At 46.2% G+C, this 21090-nt stretch overlaps 1 pseudogene; it reads right to left on the bottom strand.

The window, feature by feature from the left end:
• Nucleotides 1–719: 719 nt before the first annotated feature.
• LOC136538817 (probable ascorbate-specific transmembrane electron transporter 1) lies at nt 720–6125 on the bottom strand (annotated as a pseudogene).
• Nucleotides 6126–21090: the final 14965 nt, after the last annotated feature.

Raw genomic sequence — 21090 nt, 5'->3', positions numbered from 1 at the left:
GGAGAACAAGGCCGGTCGATTCCGAGCGTCGGGGTGGGAGCCGGCAGCGTGCGAGCACCAACAACGCCGGCCGCGCTCGTCGAGTGCCCCTTGGCTCGGCTGGAGACGACTTGAGGTGCCCCGGCACCTTCGCCCAGCAGCCATCGACAGGGGCAGTGGCGGCGGCCCGCGATGGCGATGCATCTTGACAGCGCTAGGTTAGGGAAGAGGCCGGGGAGGCACTGCACGAACTAAGGGGGGAGACAGCATGGTCAGCTTGGATGGAGGAAGAAAGCAACGGTGGTGACGTGGGGCTCTGCTGCTGCCAACGGACACGAGAGAGACACATGGAGATGGGATGGGTGAGACAGAGTAAAGAGATAGAGAGACGGTTGAGGCGGAGTGGAAACCGCGTCGGAACCGACGTGAGCGGGCCGATGGACGCGTCCAAGTATTTTCGTTGCCCGATTGAAGGTCAGATTGACGCCGGACGCTCTGCCGGGCGCGTCGAGGACGCGATCATCTTCAGCTACATCTCGGCGTGAGCCTTGTCCCATCACATGTAGCAAAATCTCATGGATCATTTGGTTTGGGATGTGCTAATGGAAGATTTCAGTTTGTAATCACCATAAGGGATTCGTATCCGATTTAGGACAAACTTCAGCAAATCGGGTCACCGTGTACTCTTCGCTAGGCTTTATTGGCAGATCGGTAGAATTGAACAGGCAGAGGCCCAAAGAGGTCACTGTAGATCTTTTGTATTCCTCCTATTGTTAAGAGGGAAATGCATTTTACAGTATTACACATTTACACGCCACTAAACTGAATAGTTATCAAGTCTCAATAATTCGGGCTTACAAGGATACACCAACTGCAAATCTGGAATAGATGAGGCTGTATCAGTGGTTCAGGGCTTGTGCACTGCTGAATACCCCTGCGTGTGCTCGTTGTGCATTGGAGCGTTGACATACAGAACAACAGATGCGCCAAGCAGTAGGATCAGAAGTGAAGTTCACCAGCAGAGCTTCCGAGCTGTACCTGCTAAGGCCGGCAGCCTGAAGGAAGGTGAGCTTCTCCAGGAACCCCAGCTCTCCAGCAAGCAGCGCCAGTATGTAGACAACAAGCCCAGCGCGAATGTGCCATGGGAGCATTCTGCGCCGGATTGTTGGCGAAGCACCAGGCAAGAAGAAAGTTGTAACACCAAGTAGCCACTGAAATATGAAATCAATGCATTAAGGCTCAAGTTTATTCTGAACTGGTCCTTGTATATAAAAATAAACGCCTTAAAAATAATAATAGCAGCAAAATCAATTACTGTCCTATACCAAACAAAAAATACCACCCAATGTGAATGAGGTCAGGACACTGCATGCTTACAAAGCTCAGCTGAAAGGAAAAGAGGAGTTCAATTTATAAATGTTTGGTTTGCAGCCTACATTGCCATGCTAAAAGTTAGGCTGGCCATATATATATTTGAGTAAAATGCACCCTAGGTACTTAAACTATTGGGGCATTATCATCTAGGTACTCGAACTAAAAAAGCTACCACCTGGGTACTTAAACTATGGGGGCATTACCATCTGGGTACTCGAACTAAAAAACCTCCCACTTGGGTACTTAAACTATTGGGCCATTACCATCTGGGTACCGTCGCCGGTGACCAGGAGCGCGGGAAAATGAATTTTGATTCTTTTTTTTCTGAAATTAGATGAATAGTGCTGGAATTTGTTATTTTTGTAAAAAAATAATTAGAGCTCCAAACATTCTAAAAATTTTTGTGTAGCCTCTATATGATGTACTCTACCTAGGAAAAATATGAAACTTGGAAAATGAATAGTTTTTGTATGTTTAAAAATTACCTCTTTTAATTAATAAATGAACTTCCATAAATTTTATAATTAAAATAAATAAATGTCAAAAAGAGGCGGCCTACCTGTGCTCACCTGCTCAGCTCACTTTTCATTGCAGAAACCCTTGACATTTATTTATTTTAATTATAAAATTTATGAAAGTTCATTTATTAATTAAAAGAGGTAATTTTTAAATATACAAAAACTATTCATTTTCCAAGTTTCATATTTTTCCTAGGTAGAGTACATCATATAGAGGCTACACAAAAATTTTTAGAATGTTTGGAGCTCTAATTATTTTTTTACAAAAATAACAAATTCCAGCACTATTCATCTATTTTCAGAAAAAGAAAAAGAATCAAAATTCATTTTCCCGCGCTCCTGGTCATCGGCGACGGTACCCAGATGGTAATAGCCCAATAGTTTAAGTACCCAAGTAGGAGGTTTTTTAGTTCGAGTACCCAGATGGTAATGCCCCCATAGTTTAAGTACCCAGGTGATAGCTTTTTCAGTTCGAGTACCTAGATGGTAATGCCCCAATAGTTTAAGTACCCAGGGTGCATTTTACTCTATATATTTTATTCTCATTTAATATTTCCATTGCAAAGTTTGAACAAATTATTCTGACAAATACTCAGATAGCACTATAGCAGTGCAAGGCTTGCACCTAGAGGAAAAGCAATATTTTCATGAATAAATCAATATGTCAATCATACACATGTCAAAAGGTTTTCTATGATCCTCATAGCTCACAATGTTACGAAAACAAAAAGGGTTTGTGTGCATCACCTGTATACCATACAGGCAGATAGTTCCAAGTCCAACCCACGAATGCAAGCTGTAGAGATTATCAATTCCACTTTCATTGTGGAACTTGAAGGCGGCATATATCCCAACAGAACCCAGGAAGAGTGCAACAGTACGAAGAAGCATGTGAACCATCTTGTTTGCATCATGACTCCATGGCCATATTTTGTAGCTCATTATGGTTGCAGACAAATGGCAACAGCTTGGTCATAAATGTTCAATACTGCCAATGATGGAAAATCATCAAGTAAAGAAAAAAGAACTTGTACTATACCTTCGCTCCCTAGGATGATGAATCCTATTAGCATAAGCACAGGATGCACCTGAACAGATCTGGCTTATTATATTAGTGCATTTTAAATAGAACCTTATCCTTCATTAGGGTAAAAAATGCAAGCCATGACACCATACACGTATAAGGATCCTCTTTGTTGAAATTAAAACTAGGCTTTCCCTATGTCAATGAATGATTTCTGGTTTCTTGGCTTCCTATTGATGAGAAGAAAATGATCTAGGGATTTTTTTTTTCATTTGGCAGTAACTGCTTTGGGCAATCTCGAGTGTCAGTAAAATGGCGTAAACTCCGTGACCTGAGATTCTGTACAAAATAATTCATTTTGCAGAAATGGAGTATTCTGTGATTGAACACAGAAAGTGTTGTGATCATAGCTGTGCTCAGTGCCGAAGACAGGAGGGTGGGAGTGGGGGGGGCGGGCATGGCCCCTGCGTGCCATTGTATTAAAGGTAGAAAACGGACCAATTATAATGCCGGATCCACAGCTCGGGTTTTTTGTGAAGGTAAAACAGCCCGGCCTAATAATTTACTGCTGCTCTAACTGCCCTAGTGCTACGGCAATGGCCCTCAATCAGAGCTTCCCATAGGCCATAGGCCAGTCTCAGTGGGAGTTTCATCAGAGTTTCATTTGCATTTAATGCGCTGCCACATAAGCGCTTTTGATGATGTGGCAATGTTTTTAAGAACAGAGAGAAGAAGTGAGTTTCGTGGGGATGGCTTGGCACGATTATCAACTCACTATGAGTCATGAAATTAAATGACTACGAAACCATATAATGAAACTCTCCATTAGAGCGGATGTTTTATCCATGTTTCATTTCATTGTATATGACATGGCAGTCTTAGAAAAAACACCATGAAACTCCCCATTGGGATTGGCCTTACTCCGTAATGTCCTAGAAAACACTTTGGACCTCGGGATTCATGCCCCCCCCCCCCCTCATACTTCACCTAAACTCTAATACCGTGTGTTTGGTTTGCGGGTTCAACTGGGATATCCCGGGTCCAACCCAGATAATCTGTTGTTTGGATTGAAGATTGAGTGGAATGGGTTGAACCTAGATGGGAATATTCCCTCAATATTCGGCTTCAGCTTGTTCCTCGAAAACGAGGGGACCGAGCGAACCCACTTCAACGCCGTCTCCTCCGCGTCCGCGTACGCCCCCGGCGCTCGCGGCGATTCCGTGGTGGTCGCGGCGGCGCTAGCGCCGGCCCAACACCATCCCCAGCGCTCGCCCTAGCCCCGGTAGTCGCGGTGGCGCCCGTGCCGGCCCTGCCTCGGTCCCCGGCCGCAGCACTCCTCCGGATCTGGGCGAGCAGTGGCACGCCGGTGCGGCGACCCCGGGCCATGACGGAGCAACAGCGCGGCCAAGGCGGTGCTCGGGGAGGTGGCAGCCATGGCGGGCGAGCTCGGGCTTGGGCAAGCAGCGGCCATGGCAAGTGACCGCGAGGTCGGGAAGGTGGCGGCCATGGCGGGCGAGCTCGAGCTCGGGGAGGTGGCGGCCACAGCGGGAGAGCACGGGCTCGGGCAAGCTGGCGGCGGCGTGAGGCCGGCCTGCACTAGGCGAGCTGTGTGGCGGCGTGGGGATGGGCAGCACCGGTGCTCTGTTGTTCGGTGGTGCTCTGTTGGAAGAGAGGGGGAAGAAGATGGAAGGTTGGCTGACAGCTAGGTCCCATGTCTAACAGCAGCACACAGTGTTTACAATGACATCCATTCCAACCCATCCAATTCCTTGTACCAAACAACAAACTGGAATGGCTCCATCCCTCTATCCAAACGCAAGATGGGTTAGACCCAACCTAGAAAACTGGGTTGGACCCAAACCAACCCAGTTGGTCCCCAAACCAAACACATGGATAATGTATATATATTTTCCCAAGCTAAATTAATTGGCAATTAATATATGGCCCCTTCTATTTATAATAAGATTACTAGCTGGCTCCCCCTTTGTACATTTTCTAGCTCCAGTTATATTTTATTTATGTGCTCTGTTACTTTACTGCAAGCTGGTGCCCCCAGCAGTTTGGTTTTAAAACAAATCATATGCTTTCAATAAAAGTAGGTAACAAAAGACCTAAGGAAATTAACGTTAACAATGCCAGATGGAAATCCTAATCAATATACATTTATACACTGTCAGGCCTCATAAAGCCCATGAGATTTTTTTAGCGTAGAGTTGTAACTTTGAAGGGCTTAAGCTCCAATTCTCATCGCAGTGTGCCCTGATATATTACTTCTTAATTCAAGAACTTATGGCTGAATCAACAACAACAACAACAAAAGCCTTATGGCTGAATAAGAACAATAAATTAGATGTCAGCCTATCACATTCATGTTGGTGATGAACACTTCCGAAGTTATAGGGATATATGCAGATTGCTAGTCTTAACAAATTCCTATTGTAGTCTGACAATCGATCTCAAATTAATCAAACTGATCAGATTAAAAATATACAGATCATTACTCCTAAACATATAAGCAAATTTAAATCAATCAAATTATACAGGTTAGCATAACAAGCGAAACAGAGTAAGCATTTCACTTGGATGTCACACTTAAACATGTCCTCCATCGGGTTAGGCTAGCAAATAACCAGAGAGCAGGTAAAATGGTGAAACATAACATGTACATTCCAAACACCTGAAACCTACTTGAGCACACTACAATGCTAGATTGCCATAGGCCAGGGCCACTAGAACCAAGCAAGCAGTGACTACAACACAGCACAGCACAGCACAGCCTAACAAGGCAACGACGCAGCCATGAACCGCCATGTGGCATTAAAACCGGTCGATCCCCGCGGTGGTGGTTGAACCAAAAGAGTATGACCATAGCAGATCCCCGTTCGCCTCGCGGGAATAGGTTCATGGCAATCAGATTCCAACAAACCAAGGAACCGGGGACCTCTACCGCAATGGGATCGAATGCTACCTGCCTATCTCCACGGGAAGAAATGGCAGAGAAAAGAGTCTTACGTTGAAGATGAGGCCCTTGTTGGTGGGGGAGCCGAGGGAGAGCCCACCGCGGAAATGGACACACCACAGCAGCACGAGCACCGCCGCAGAGGCCGCGAGCAAGCGCGCCACCTTCGCCGGCGCCGGCACGGCCATCTCCTCCCTCCGGCGTTGGGAGAGGGATCGGAGTTCGGAAGCCTCGGCCCGTCCGCCTTGGCAATGTCAACACACTCGAGACAGTCAACACCGTGTCCTTGTCTGTGGGCCGCGGAGAGGACCTACGAAGTTTGACCCAGCAAACGAGAATACGGGCCTCGGCCTGGAAACAGCCACATTTATATTGGGCCTTGGACTGAAATGGGCCTAAATGGTTCTAATTGGCACGCTTTCCTCTAAAATGTTATATATCTTTTTTTTATGTTTGCTTCGTAGTATCATTGTGGATTTGTGGTCCCTGACAACTGCCGTCACTGTCTACTAGATCCCGACCCTGCCACAAACACCATCCACGACGATATACCATCATAGCACACGCACAAAAAGTCGTGTCTAGTGACGCGCTGCTATGGACGTGCTAAGAGTAAGACTAATAATACAGCCGGCTTGCTGGTTGTAAGGTTCCTTGCAGCCTTTTCTCAGCCTACTCATACAGTAGTTAGCTCTTTACAGTTAATACATGGCCCACTCGTCTCTCTCACAGACTTTCTTGATTCTTGTGCCCAAGCCGGCTGTAAGCTTACAGCCCGCTTTCCCTCTCTCTCCTCCCCTCTCTTCTCCACCTCAGCATTTAGTCAGCTTACAGCCTGCTATTATACTTCTCCAAAATCCCCTGATCGCCACCCCCATCCAGTGCACCGTTCTTCCGTGTTGCGTCTCAAATCTGACGAAAGTGAAACAGACGGCGCGGATTCCTACGAGAGAGAGAGCCCTGACTGCCCGCGACGCCGCACCTAACCGACCATGTTGAATTCAGCGGCCTAGTCTCGATCAGCCGGTCTCTGTGCTTAGCGTTTCTCGCGAGACTTGCAGCGACCGGATCACCGGAGCTGCTGTTCTTGCGCACGCTCCTGGTTGCGTCCATGGGCGATGACAGTATGGCACATTGTCCTCTCACGGAACAGCTTCTAGAAACTTCATTTTCAAAGCATCGCCAGTGTTAAGTGCAATCGCCATCTTGCCATGAACATCCTACCCTTGTTGGGAAAATGGGAACATTGCAACCGCGACGGCTCACAAGAATCCATACACTCTTTTCCTGCGCCTGCCATACCTTGTAAGCCCAGTCTCCTGCACCACCAGCTCATCACTGCACGACACAACTCTAAATTCCTCTCTTTAACAAAGAGTGCCATCTACCACGACACGCCATTTTCTGTGCTACTACTGTTCCAGCACACAGCTTCTTGACTACTGCCGCTGCTCATTCACACGCCACACGCAGGCATACCTTTCCTAGTGTCCTCGCAGCTAAAGCGATGCATACGAACTTAGCGAGGATTGGTTTTACTGTTGTTGTTAGGACTGAATTTCAATCAGCTAGCTACTCTCTTCTTGTGCTCCAATTTAATTTGACCTTTTGATCCTGGCAGAAGGAAGTTAGGAAGGATCGATTCGTGTTGTTAGTACTTGGACTTCAATAAAGGTGGCTACCCTCCCTGTGCTCCAATTTTAACCTTCTCAGCCAATTCGTAAAAGTACAGAGAACTTACGTTCAGAATGTACACGGTACACTAACTCCAACCACCATTCACCTTTACAATCTGGAAGCATTTAAACATAAGGTTTCAGCAACGGCAGGTTACCCATCATGCATTGCCACCAGCCCACCATTTTGTTCCTCTCCGTAGGTTTTCAGACAGAGAGGAAGTTTCGTTCTGCAGTTTTAACCGGTCCCGGAACACTGCAGTGCAATGTTCTCTTCTCCGACAGACAGGGGGCCGGGTGAGCTGAAAGCCTGAAAACCACCACCACGAGCAAGTGGCACATGGTGCCGACTGAGCAAGCTGCAAGCACAGATCGATCCTCTCAGATCTCTCGACCTCGCCTTTCCTGCTCTCTCTCTCTCTCTCTCTCTCTCTCTCTCTCTCTCTCTCGCTCTCTCGCTCTCTCTGCTTGGAATGGAACCATGCAAAACTCCAGCCGCAAGCTTGCTACGCGTGACAGCGCGCGTGAGCGGTTTCGTTCCTTGGCGGCAAGCTAGTGCTAGGCAGACCAACTGCAGCTCTGCATAAAGCACAAGAACATTATAAAAAGAAAAGAAAGGGTGTGCAAACTTTTTACAGTATGTGTCTTGATTGCTCTCTCAAGCTACATTCCCATGCATCCACAAGCACGAACTGAAGCAGATCGTCGGTGAGAGCAGGCCCGGCCGGTAGCTCATGCTTCCCAGCCAGCCATCTGAGGTTAGCCAACCGTGATACCAACGTCCTACTGGTAAGCCACTAATGCTAGTGCTACGACCGACGACGACGTTGGCAGAAAGCATATGCATGACGCTTTCCAGCGAGAGGGAAAAAAAAGCGTGAAAATTCAGCGGCAAGATTGATTACCAGCATAACAAAGGCGAAAGCAACAGTAACATGTCACCTTCTGATCGATCTGAGCTCTGAGGCGTGAAAAGGAGCAATCGATGCGGTTCACCGTCGACTTTCGCGAAAGAACCGTGGGGGCCTGCGCGTTTGCTTGCTATACTCTTTTCCTTTGGCCAATCCTTTGGTGAAAGAGATCATAAATATGTGGTTGGCAGCCTGGCACGCTTCGCTGCTCAGTGCTTTCACTGCAATACTGCCACTGTAAATTTCCTCTCTGCTTGCATTGACTTTCTTTCGTTGTGGATGTGAAATGTCCGGATCGGAGGAACCCGCATTTCTTTTCGGAGATTTGGAGAAACAAACGATCCACTACGTCGCATCTTGACTTCCGTCCAGTGCAGTACTCCAGTCCACAGCCACTGTCCATAAAAGATGCTCGGCAGTCCACCGAGGAGTATCCTGCGATGGTAGATTTATTAGTGGAGGTGCGTGTGATCAGGAACCGAATGGTGACACAAGGCGCAGAGACAGCGATTTAGACAGGCTCGGGCCGTCTGATCAACGTAATACCCTACGTCCTATGTCTTTGGTGTATTGTATTGAGATATAGTAGACAGATCTGTCCACTAGAGGACCTCTGTCTCTCCTTATATAGTCTGGAGGAGTAGAGTTACAAGGTAAGTATCCTATTTGATAATATACAATGTCTTGCGGTGCACGCCGAGCAGCGCCGTGCACGTTTTGATCTTGTGGGCTGGGCCACCTCTGATGGTGCAGCTCATGTCTTGTCTTGTGGATACCGGGGGCCATACCCCCATAGCTAGTCTTCGAGCCTGACAGTAGGTGACGTAGTCATGTGGTGCCAGAGTCAGAAAGTAAAAGACCAGCCGAGCAGGCAGCCAGTCCCCGGGCGTAGCCTCGAGATAAGAACAAGCACATTCATCGCAAGGTGAAGAGTGCCCACTTAGTCCCCGAGCCTGCTGGAAGATAAAGAATGAATCTTGTAGCAGGGTCAAAGAAAAAGAAGTTTGAAAGCTTGCCGACGTCGTCTGACATGCACGTATCAAGATCTCAGACGTGCTGCCCAAGATCAACACCCTGATCCGAATAGCATGGAGCAGCTTGATAGCACACCGACGAGACGTAGCAAGATTCGAGTAGCAAGGAAGTCCCCGGCGTCGCTGGCGATGTCCGAGCACCGAAGAGCGAGGAGTCCCCGGCGTCGCTGGCGATGTCCGAGCACCGAGGAGCGAGGAGTTCCCGACGTCACTAGCGATGACCGAGCACCAAGGAGCGAGGAGTCCCCGGCATCGTCAGTGATGACCGAGCACCGAGGAGTCTCCGACGTGGGCGACGATGTCCGAGCATCGAGGAGTCTCCGGCGAAACTGGCGATGTCCGAGCACCGAGCAGCGAGGAGTCATCGGCGTCGTCGGCGATGACCGAGCACCGAGGAGTCCCCGGCGTAGGCGGCGATGTCTGAGCACCGAGGAGTCACCGACGAAGCTGGCGATGTTCGAGCACCGAGGAGTCCTCGGCGTAGGCGGCGAGGTCCGAGCATCGAGGAGCGAGGAGTCCCCGGCGTCGCTGGCGATGATCGAGCACCGAGGAGCGAGGAGTCCCCGGTGTCGCTGGGATGTCCGAGCACCGAGGAGCGAGGAGTCCCCAGCGTCGCTGGCGATGTCCGAGCACCGATGAGCGAGGAGTCCCCGGCGTCGCTGGCGATGACCGAGCACCGATGAGCGAGGAGTCCCCGGCGTCGCTGGCGATGTCCGAGCACCGAGGAGTCCCCGACGTAGGCGGCGAGGTCCGAGCACCGACGTAGCTGACGACGTCCGTGCGGTGAAGTGTGCCGACTTAGTCCTCGAGCATGAAGTATCCGTGCGTCAAGGTGTAACCGGCATAGCTAGCGATAAAGCATGAGCGACGAACAGTCTGGTCAACTGGTCGGCGGCAAAGTGAGCATTGAGTATAAGCGACCGATGAACAGTTCGATCAACTGGTCGGTGATGGAGTCTAAGAACCAAGCGGTCCGAACAGTTGATCGGTGGAGAAGTTCGAGCACCAGGTGGTCCGATCACCTAGGCGATGATCCTATAATACAAACATATAGAACGGGTAGTACATGATGTAAAAATAAATGAACTCTGGAGAAAAATCAGCAATGGCGATGAAATAGCGTATGCAGTTTGGCGATTAGTTAGCGTGAAAATATATTTATGTTTAATATAAACCGTCCGAACAGTTAGTGTGTAGCTGAGTCTCTAGCCCTGGCTAGCCCATTAACCATAACGCAGAGCGCGGAGCTCGTGCACGTATAGGAGGAACAGGCGTGATCAAGGAGCCGCTACCGACCACCTATAACGTAGAGCGCGGAGCCCGTAGCTCGTGTAGGGAGGAGTCAGAGACAGGGCCGTCTCTGGAGACGTCCGAGCATCAACGTGACTGTTCAAGGGTTCGGAAAATCAATTGAAGAGCAAATATGGAGAAAACAGTTCGGAGAAACATTATGGTGATATACGAAGATTGGAGAATATTTAGAAAAATATTAAAGCGTGACTTAGCTTTAGACAGAAAGTCTGGTCGGTGGCGTGTGGCGCTATCTGGTCGGCGTTGACAGCGAGCACCTGGCGGGTGGTGAGTTGCTGGTGAAGACGACCTCGGAGGTGGTTCCGAGATCAGATCTGCTATCGCGGGGGCTGGTGTAGCCAGCGATGAATCGTCGTCATGGACCGGCATGGATCTCCACGAGACTGATGACGAGAACGCGCTGTTGATTTGAGGTCCATCTGGCTCGCCATGGATCAATCGCACACCCCTACCTGGAGCGCCAACTGTCGATAAAAGATGCTCGGCAATCCACCGAGGGGTATCCCGCAATGATAGATTTATCGGTGGAGGTGCGCGTGATCAGGAACCGGATGGTGACACTGGGCGAGAGACAACGATTTAGATAGGTTCGGGCCGTCTGATCGACGTAATACCCTACGTCCTGTGTCTTTGGTGTATTGTATTGAGATGTAGTAGATAGATCTGTCCACTAGGGGACCCCTGTCTCTCCTTATATAGTCTGGAGGAGCAGGGTTATAAGGTAAGTATCCTATTTGGTACTATACAATGTCTTGCGGTGCACGCCGAGCAGCGCCGTGCATGCCTTGATCTTGTAGGCTAGGCCACCTCTGATGGTGCGACCCATGTCTTATCTTGTGGATACCGGGGGTCATATCCCCACAGCCACTCAGCCAGCACGCCACCACGCCTAGGGGGCCCGGGCTCAGGTGAGGTCTGGAAAAGGAAAGCAGTCCGGCATACTTGAGTTGACTGTCGCCTCGCACGTTGCACTAACGTACGAGCGGCGCGCAGTAGGAGGAGTAGGCGTGAATGATCATGGGGGGCAGGCCGGGTCACCCGATGCGATCAGCGAGCGCTGCCCGCCACACTGTTGAAGCTGATGCTGAGCAGAGCAGGTGGAGCACGTGCCCCGTCCATGGCAGGCAGCGCCGTGTCAGCTATCACGCACCGATGTCGTGGCCATGCATGCCTGCATGCTTAGATGGCTAGAGTCAGAGACATCATGGCGGTGGCGCACGTCTGTTCGATCGGAGTAGTGGCGAGCCGCGCGCACGAGCGCATCGAGCTCGCGCCACTACCACTGCCGCGGCCTGCGGTTGCCGGCCTTGGCAGCGCGACGACAACATGGCGGGCGGTGTGGTAAGGAGGGTGGGTTGGACACCATGGCCGGCCATCTTTTTGGCAACTTTATTTGGGACCTTTATAGTTGTCCATGTAGCCCGAGGCATGACGGCATGGCACGAAGCTCGCTTTTTTAGCCCGACACGAGCACGGCATGGCCCGGTGACATGCGGGCTTGGGCAGGCCTGGCCCGAGGCAGCAGGCCATGCTTGGGCCACTGCTCAGGCCCATGGGGTGGCACGGCCCGGCCCGGCCTGAGTCAGCCGGCCCGGCAGCGGCCCGGCCACCCCCTCCCCCTCCTCACTCCACTCCTACCTAGCCTCCCCGTGGCCTCGGCCCAACGCGCTGCGCGGCCCAGCACGTGGCGTCCCCGCCTCCCCCCTCAGCCCCTCCTCATATAAAAACTCACGCCGCGGCAGCGGCGTCTCACATCCGAAACCCTAGCTCATTTCACTTGCTCGCCTATCACCTCGCAGTCTCGCTCTTGGCTTTGTCCTCCCCGACTCCGGTGAGGTGACCTCGACGATCAGCCTGCCACCAGCGAGTAGCTCCCTACTCCTCCTACCTGATCCCGTCCCTACTCCCTCTCCGCCTCTCCCTTCTCCCTATCCCTATCTCCCCTCTAGATCTCGGTGACTATGTGAGTTCATGTCCCGTCTGCCCCTCCTCCGTCGCTCGCCGTCCTTCTAACCGGTGTGTTGTCTTCTCTGGGTGGCCCTCGTCTTCTCCGGCACCGGGCTCTAGTTGCATAGGTACATCCCTAACCCTAACCCTAACCCTCCTCTTCTTCCATTGATGAATGGTTTATGATCTATTCTGATGTACTATTTTCCTCCTCCTCCGTGTCTTTACGCAGGTCGATAGCCGATGCGTCGTCCTCTAGCTATAGCATAGAGCGACCAAGGCGGCCCTGCGCACCATTAAGGAATGGTGCTGGAGAGCCCTCCATGGTCGAGGGCGCCATGGCTGGTGCTGATGACGAGATCGTCTGGCCGCTCACCAGCAACGACGATCTCATCGCGGTAGGCCTGGCACCTGAGGACGACGACGACACCTAAGAGGACACTGCTGCCTTGTTCGGTCTGGAAGCGGCAGTGGTGAAGGAGCGACAGCGACTGGGACCCTGGTTTGCTCCAACAGCTCAACTCCATCTGTTGTTGGTATTGGTACCTCTTCTGGAACTGTTGTTTGTAAGCGTAAATCTACTGTGTGGGCTGATTTTGATGAGATCTATAAGACTATGAATGGTAGGAAAATCTGCACTAAAGCTATCTGTAAAATGTGTAAGCATATTTTGTCTGCTAGATCTAATGCTAGCACTGGGCACTTGAAGAGGCACCAGAAATCTTGTAGGCAGAAAACTGATCAAGCTGCTAGGGTTCAGTCTAGGCTTGCTTATAATGCTGATCGTTCTATGCATAACTAGGACTATAAACCTGATGTTGCTAGGTAAGAATTGTGTCGCTTGAGTGCTAGGCTTGATTTACCGTTAGGTATTGGTGAGACAGAGGCCTAGGAGAATTACATTGTCCGTGCTCATAACCCTAGGTTTGTTAAAGTATCTAGACAGACTACCACTAGAGATCTGAGTAATCTGTTTACTGAATGTCGTAATATGCTTAAGAATTCTATGTTGTCTGCTGCTTCCTCTGTTGCTCTAACATCAGACATATGGTCTGGTAATGCTAAGGAGGATTATATTAGTGTTATTGCTCATTTTGTTAGTGCTAACTAGGAGTTACAGAAAAAGATTATTGGGCTTAGGTTGATTAAGGTGAAACATACTAGTGAAAATATTGCTAAAAGAGTTGCTTGTGTGGTTGAGGAGTTTGGTCTCATTGATAAGGTTTTCTCTATAACTCTAGACAATGCTTCTTCTAATGCTAAGACTATAGAAACTTTGACACCTATGTTTGTTGGTTATTTGGGTCCTGATCCTACACCTGAGTCTGTTGATCCTTCTAAGCGTAAGTACAATCTTGTGCATCAACGTTGTGCTTGTCATATCATTAATCTGATTATAAAATCTGGTTTAAAGAGGTTCAAACCTTACACAGAAGATTTTAGAACTGCTATTAACTTCTTAAATTCCTCTAATCAAAGAATTGCTATGTTTAAGAACATTGTACTGCTCAGGGTGTTAGACCTAGAAAGTTTGGATTAGATATGGATATTAGATGGAATGCTACATATCTTATGCTTAAACACTTGGTTCCATATAAGCATGTTTTTTCTGTGTTCATTAATTCCAATTATGGCTCTGAATTGTTGTCTATAAGGCATTGGTATATAGCTAAAAAGATATTAGAGTTTCTGGAACTATTTTATGACTTCACTGTTGTTCTTTCTGGTGTTTACTATCCAACTAGTCTACTTATCCTGCACCATCTGCTATAAATTGCTTCTCATTTACATGCAAGTGAAAAAGATCAAAATCTAATTGCTGTTGTATATCCTATGAAGATTAAATTCCTTAAATATCGGCAGTATATACCTCTGTTATATTCATTTGCATTCATTCTTGATCCTAAAGCTAAGATGAGAGGTTTATTTAGAGTCCTAGAATTACTAAAAGAGAGCACTGCTTGTGATTATTCTTCATATTATGATAATGTGAAAACTGAAATTTACAAGTTATTTAACAAATATGAGAGAAAGTTTGGTGCAGCTAGGAGTCAAAGGGTTACACAGCCTGCAAGCCATACAGGTAAGAGAAAACAGGCATAGGGAAGAATATTTGGAGGCCCTGGATCTGTTGTTGGTTCTTCTCCTGCCTATGCCCCCACTCTATCTGCTTCTACTGCTAATAAGCTCTTAGTTTATCTAGATAGTGACAATGTTACTGCATATGAGGATGATTTTGATTTACTTCTATGGTGGCATGACCACAAACTAACCTATCTATAATGGCTAGAGATATTATGTATGTTTATATTTCTATTGTCTCTTTGGAATCATGTTTTAGCTTGACAGGAAGGATAATCGAAGAGCGGCGATGCCACCTGTTGCCTGAAACGGTGGAGATGCTGGCCTGCATAAAGGATTGAAAGTTGGGAGAGAGCAGATTACAACATACTGTTGACAACCAAGATCTAGAGGACTCCTTCAAGAATCTATACCTCGATGATGATGCATATGTGACTGCTGGTACTGCTGGTGCTGGTTCATCTAGGGCTGGGGCTGGTTCATCTGGGGCTGGTTCATTTGGGGCTGGTAAATCTAGGACTAGGGCTGGTTAATCACTTAATTTGTTATCTCCAATTCTCCATTTTGTATCTGCCAGCTGTGACTGACAAGTGTGACTTGGAACCTTTAAACAATGATGGAAGAGTTATTAAGAGCTATGCTGCACTTTTTTCCCTTTCTAGAGTTTCTCACAAGGGTGAGTTTTACCTAGAAAGGTTTTTAAGGAGGCGGCATTGCACAAACAGCTCATTTATCTTATCTCCTTGGTGACTTTTGTTTTGTTGGCTTGGATTTGGTCATTTGGAGTTTGCTAAGTTCTTGACTGTGTGTGATCAGTTTGTGGCTGAGTGTTGGTCTGTTGGATGAGAATGAGAAGAATTTTGGAGGTTTGCTTAGTTCTTGACTTAGAAGTTAGAATTTGAGAAGAATTTGTGATGAGTTTGACAGTTTGTGAATCTGTGATCATTTTTATAGTTTGTGACTTAGAAGTTCTTGACTTGTGAGTTGAGATTTTGAAATTTGAATGAATGAATCGATGCTAACTGTTGGATGAGAAGAATTTTGAGGTGACTAAAGATCATCAGGCTTTGGGCTGGCCCGGCCCGTAGTTCTGGTCGTGCTTCCTGGGCCAGCACGACATGAATTTTGGCCCGTAGGGCCGTGCTTGGGCCGAAGGCCAGGCACGACGCCCGGAGGGGCACGGCACGGGAGGCACGGCGTGCCATGCCGACACGACGACCTACGGACCGTGCTTGGCCTGGGCCCGTGCCGGGCCGGGCCGGGCCGGCCCGTTGGCCAACTATAGGGATTGTGGCTTGTTTCTAGTCTAATCAGATCGTATCTGCTCAGATGATTAGCTATTAACGTGCCCGGAGAAGGAAGATGCTGGACTGGAGACGTAAATTAACGCTTTTTCTCTCTCTAAAATATACTCCATAAACATTGGTTTGGGAACAGATCACCTGCACGCTATGGAATGGGAGTGGGAGGTGTGGAGCCGAGGCAACCTGTGCCTGCGGACTCCCGCTGTGCAGTCTACAGAGCGGCCGCGTGGGTTCGCTGCACTGTAGTGTAGACCGCTGGTGAACCGTGAATGTTTTTTTAGTGTAACAGGAGGGGGTCGCCCCCTACTGGCATTTTATTAAAATTTAAGTACAGAGAATGTCCGGTACAAAAGCTCAAGAAATAAAGAAAGTAACAAAGAAAATAAGTAGGATTACACAAAGTTGTCTACCCATAACTGAATCTGTAAACTTAAATCTTCTTTAGCTTGAAGTTTAACTTGAGTTAATTCCTACTTGAAGACTTGCTTGCATGATTGCAAAGAATGTTGCTGGTTTGTGAAGATTGCATCGTTCTGAGCAGTCCAGATAGCCCAAAACATTACAATAATAATTTCCATGAAGAATGGTTTATGAATTTAGGTTCTAAACAAGAAGACTGAATCAATTAGATTATCTTGAATCAAATGGGCCAAACCCAGCATATTCCAGCAAGACAGAGCAAAAGGACACTCAAGAAATAGATGATTTAAGGATTGCTCTATATCTAGATGGCAAAGCATATAGTTGTAACTTTCAAGTTCCATATTTCTCCTTTTCAGAAGTCCACGGGTACTCAAACGATCTTTGCTGACTAGCTAAAAAACATCTTTCTCTTTGGTAGATAGCTTGAGTTCCACAACCAATTATATATGGGTGGGACTAGAATAGAGTCCAACAATTGTTTATAAGCTTTACTTGATGCAAAATTAAAGGAACCCATATATAAGACCATTTATCCTTGAGCTAGTTCAAATGGAAGTCTTCTAATTCAGAACGTAAAAGCTAAAATTCAGCATGAGCTTCCACTGAGAGGGGGATGTGAAAAAAGTCAGACTTATCTTCTGCAGCCATGAAATCCTTTACTAGGATGTGTTCTTCTTTAGCATAAGAGAAAAGGTGAGGCCATTGAGCACTAAAAGAATCACCATGCTAGGTATCTGACCAGAAAAGACAAGTGAATCCATCACCAATTGTTACAGAAGCCATGCCTTTGAAAGAGTTGAGCGGTTTAAGGACATCTTTCCACCAGAAGGATCCCCTTCTTCTATTTTGAATTGTAAAGTTTACACCAGTATAATAAGAATTCCAAACTAGATGAACCCATGGGATATCACACTTATTGAAAAATTTATGCAGATGTTAAAGCAGCAAACGCTCATTGAGTATAAAGGTCAACTCCTAAACCACCATTTTCTTTTGTGTTAAAAACAAGCTTCTAGGCTGCTTTTGGAGGTTTTTTTTGGAGTTAATGCCAGACCCTATCCACAAGCAATGCTTTCTATATTTATCAATTTGCTTTATCACAATCTTTGGCAAGAGGTAGGTGCACATTGTATAGGTTGGTAATGCACTCAGCACAACATTTGTCATTTGCAATCTACTTGCCTGGCTTAAGAAAGATGATATATTGACAAGCCTTATTTCACACTTAGATACTAAAGGCCAAAAATCAGCCACAGTTGGTTTGGTAAGACTTAGGGGTAAACCAAGATATGTAAATGGTAGAGAACCAGTAGAGCAACCAAAGGTGTTTGCCAAATGTTGTAGTCTTTGTTTAGACACATTCACTGGGACCATCATGGACTTAGAATAGTTAACTTTCAGACCTGTGGATTCTGCAAAGGTGTTAAGGATGGCTTTCAAAAAGAAGAGTTGCCTTGCATCACCTTGCATAAAAATAAGGGTGTCATCTGCATATTGTAGTATTGGGAAATCTTGATCATGAGGTAAATTCACTAGTAAAGATAGAATTCCTTGTTGTTTTGCTGCATTCAAAATTGTTTGGAGGAAATTAGCTGCCAGAACAAATAAAAGTGGTGACAAGGGGTCCCCTTGCCTAACACCACGTTTACAATGAAAAACTTTTCCAGGTATGTCATTGAGCAATGCAGTAGACGTACCAGATTGAAAAATCAATTTCATCCACATGATCCACCTGGCAGGCAAGCCTTTGTTTTCCATTATTTGGATCATGAGCTCATGTTCCACTTTATCAAAGGCTTTTTCAAAATCTAATTTAAGGATAATGATCTCATTCCTTGTCTAGTTATAGAAATGCAAATATTCCAAAGACCAAGCTAAGCAGTCCTGAATTGACCTAGCTTTAATAAAACCATACTAATTTTTATGAATCAGCCTAGGCATTGTAAATTGGAGTCTATTTGCTAAGATTTTGGTTAGCACCTTGATGGAAGTGTTAAGGAGTGAGATTAGTCTAAAGTCTGAAACTCTGACAGCATTGTCATGTTTTGGAATGAGGGTAATATGTGACCCATTTAGGCTCTAAAGACAGACATTGCCATTGTAGAAACCTGAACAAAACTGATAGAATTCATTACAAATTATAGGCCAACATTTCTTTAAAAAATTAGTATTAAACCTATCTGGCCCTGGTGCTTTATCGGATGGCAAATGTTTAACCACAGCATCAATTCCTTCTTTAGAAAAAAGGATTAACCAGAAAGGACAGATCTAGATCATGATGTATCAAAGTAGGTAAATCAAAGTTCATACCTTGGAAGGAAGAAACCCCCAATCTGTCTTTGAATGAACCCCATATCAAATCTGCTTTAGCATTATGTTCAGTAACAATGACTCCTTCTGAATTTTTTAAAGTAGTGATCAAGTTTCTTCTGAACTTGATGGAGGCATTAGCATGAAAAAAATTGGTGCTAGCATCACCCAGGGTAATTCATTTCATAGGTCCTCTCCATTTTAGTATATATGTTGCTGTCTGAGCAAAGAAGATAGTTTTTGTTCAAGAATATTTTTGAAATTCCATTTAGGGATAGTTAAGTCTCTGAATTCTTCTAAGTAGAGAAAAAAGGTGAGCACCAATTTTACATTCTGAATAGCAATTTTGAGACTAGATAAATTCCTTTGCCATTCCTTCAGGACTCTTCTTAGATTTTTGAATTTAGATGTGATAATCTTAGCTGCATCATTTTCATGGGTTGGGGTAGACCAAGCCTACTGAACCAAAGGCAAGAAATCTTGATGCTCCATCCAATAATTCTTAAACCTGAAAATGCTCTTTTTGGGAATGACAGTAGAAATAGAGATGATACAAGGAACATGGTCAGAAGTTTCATTAACCAAAGAGGAAGCAAATGTGTTTGGATAAGAAACATTCCAAATAGCAGAGGTAAAGAACCAATCCAATCTTTCCAAAAGAGGTGATGGCTACTTATTACTCCAAGTAAATCTTCTTCCTTTGAGAGGTAACTCAACTAAGCCAAGAGCACTAATGGCTTCATTGAACAAGTACATTTCAAGATGGCCACCCTCAGGTTTGTTCCTATCTTCAGGGCTTCTGTATAGATTAAAGTCACCTACCAGCAACCAATTCATAGTATGTGACATTTGTATGTTTTTAAACCACTGTAAAAATTCTCTCTTTCCAGGTGCAGTGCAAGGAGCATAAATATTAGATCAAACCCAAGAATCATTATTATGATTAGATGAAAATTAAACAGAGAGGCAATAGCTATTCTAAAAAATCTTGTTGCCTAAAAAAGACAGAACTTCTAGATGATAATGGATCCCTCAGAAGCACCAATAGAAGGAATAAACTCAAAAGCATAAAAAATAGCAGGGCAGATTTTTTAATGAACATAAGATCAAAAGATTGTTTCTTAGTCTCCTGCAGGCAAACTATATCACAGTTACTATTTATTACACGATCTCTGATAGCATCATTTTTTGTCAGAGTTAATCCCCCTTACATTCCAACTAAGGATAGACCAGGTTCTTGTTGACATTGATAAGGCTAAAAGATCAAAAGAAGCAAAGCCCTATATAACTAGATATTAGGGTCAGCAACTCCATTGTTGGAGCTTTGTCCAAAAGAGGAAGAAGCTTGATTTGCATCTCTAGGCTTGGAGCCTTGTCCTGGAGATGAGGTAGCCTTCTTGGAACTTTGACCTGATGAAGAGGTAGCATGTGTATTGCTCACAGTTTGTTTCTTGCTCACTGTTCTTTTCTTCTTTCACAGGTTTGACATTCAGCTTTGTTGGTGAAAGGTCTTCTGGGTTGATATCACATAATGTAACTCCCAAGTTTCTGATCACCTTGGGAGAGATAGTTGGTGGCTTGGATGAGCAGCCAAGATAGCTTTTATCCTTGCTAGAAGAGGATTTGAAGCCCTTGTTGATCTTCTTTAGTCTTAGGCTTCTTCTCACATCAGCTTCAGAAAGTGGAGCCTTCATCTTGCCCTTGCCTTTATTCTTGGGAGTGACAGGCCCTTTAGTGTTCTTGTCTGCAATGTCTCCTATGTTCATGTCATGCTCATCATCCATTGGTTCTAAAACAATAACAGGTGCAGGCTCAAAGTTTGAACATGTAGAGAGAACAGCATATGGACATGAAGAAGGAAGTGAGAAAAGAGTAAAATTACCATTTGTGGTAGAAAATTCAGAACCTAGGAAGGACCAAGCCTTGGATTGGAGAAAATTTTTTGCCCAGTCAAAAGTAGGAGACTGCAACAAAAGAAAGGAGAAAAAATTCATCTAAGCATCAGGTATTAGAACTGTAGTGGAGCTGGTAGAAGGACCAGAAAAGTGATTTACCCATTGTCTAATTGCTCCGGGGCAAGGACCAAAAGCAGGGTGCTGGGGCCAGGAATCCTGCATTTGCACAAAACCCAACTGAATATTCTCATTCTAAGTCAGGAAAAGGTATAATCTCAACTAGAGGAATTGGTAGCTAAACTTGTGGAAATCCTTCTGAATTAGTATCAGTTTCATCATCCAT

Source organism: Miscanthus floridulus, chromosome 2 (assembly GCF_019320115.1).
Source record: "Miscanthus floridulus cultivar M001 chromosome 2, ASM1932011v1, whole genome shotgun sequence".
Taxonomy (NCBI): domain Eukaryota; kingdom Viridiplantae; phylum Streptophyta; class Magnoliopsida; order Poales; family Poaceae; genus Miscanthus; species Miscanthus floridulus.
This window is presented reverse-complemented; position numbering and strand designations above follow the sequence as displayed.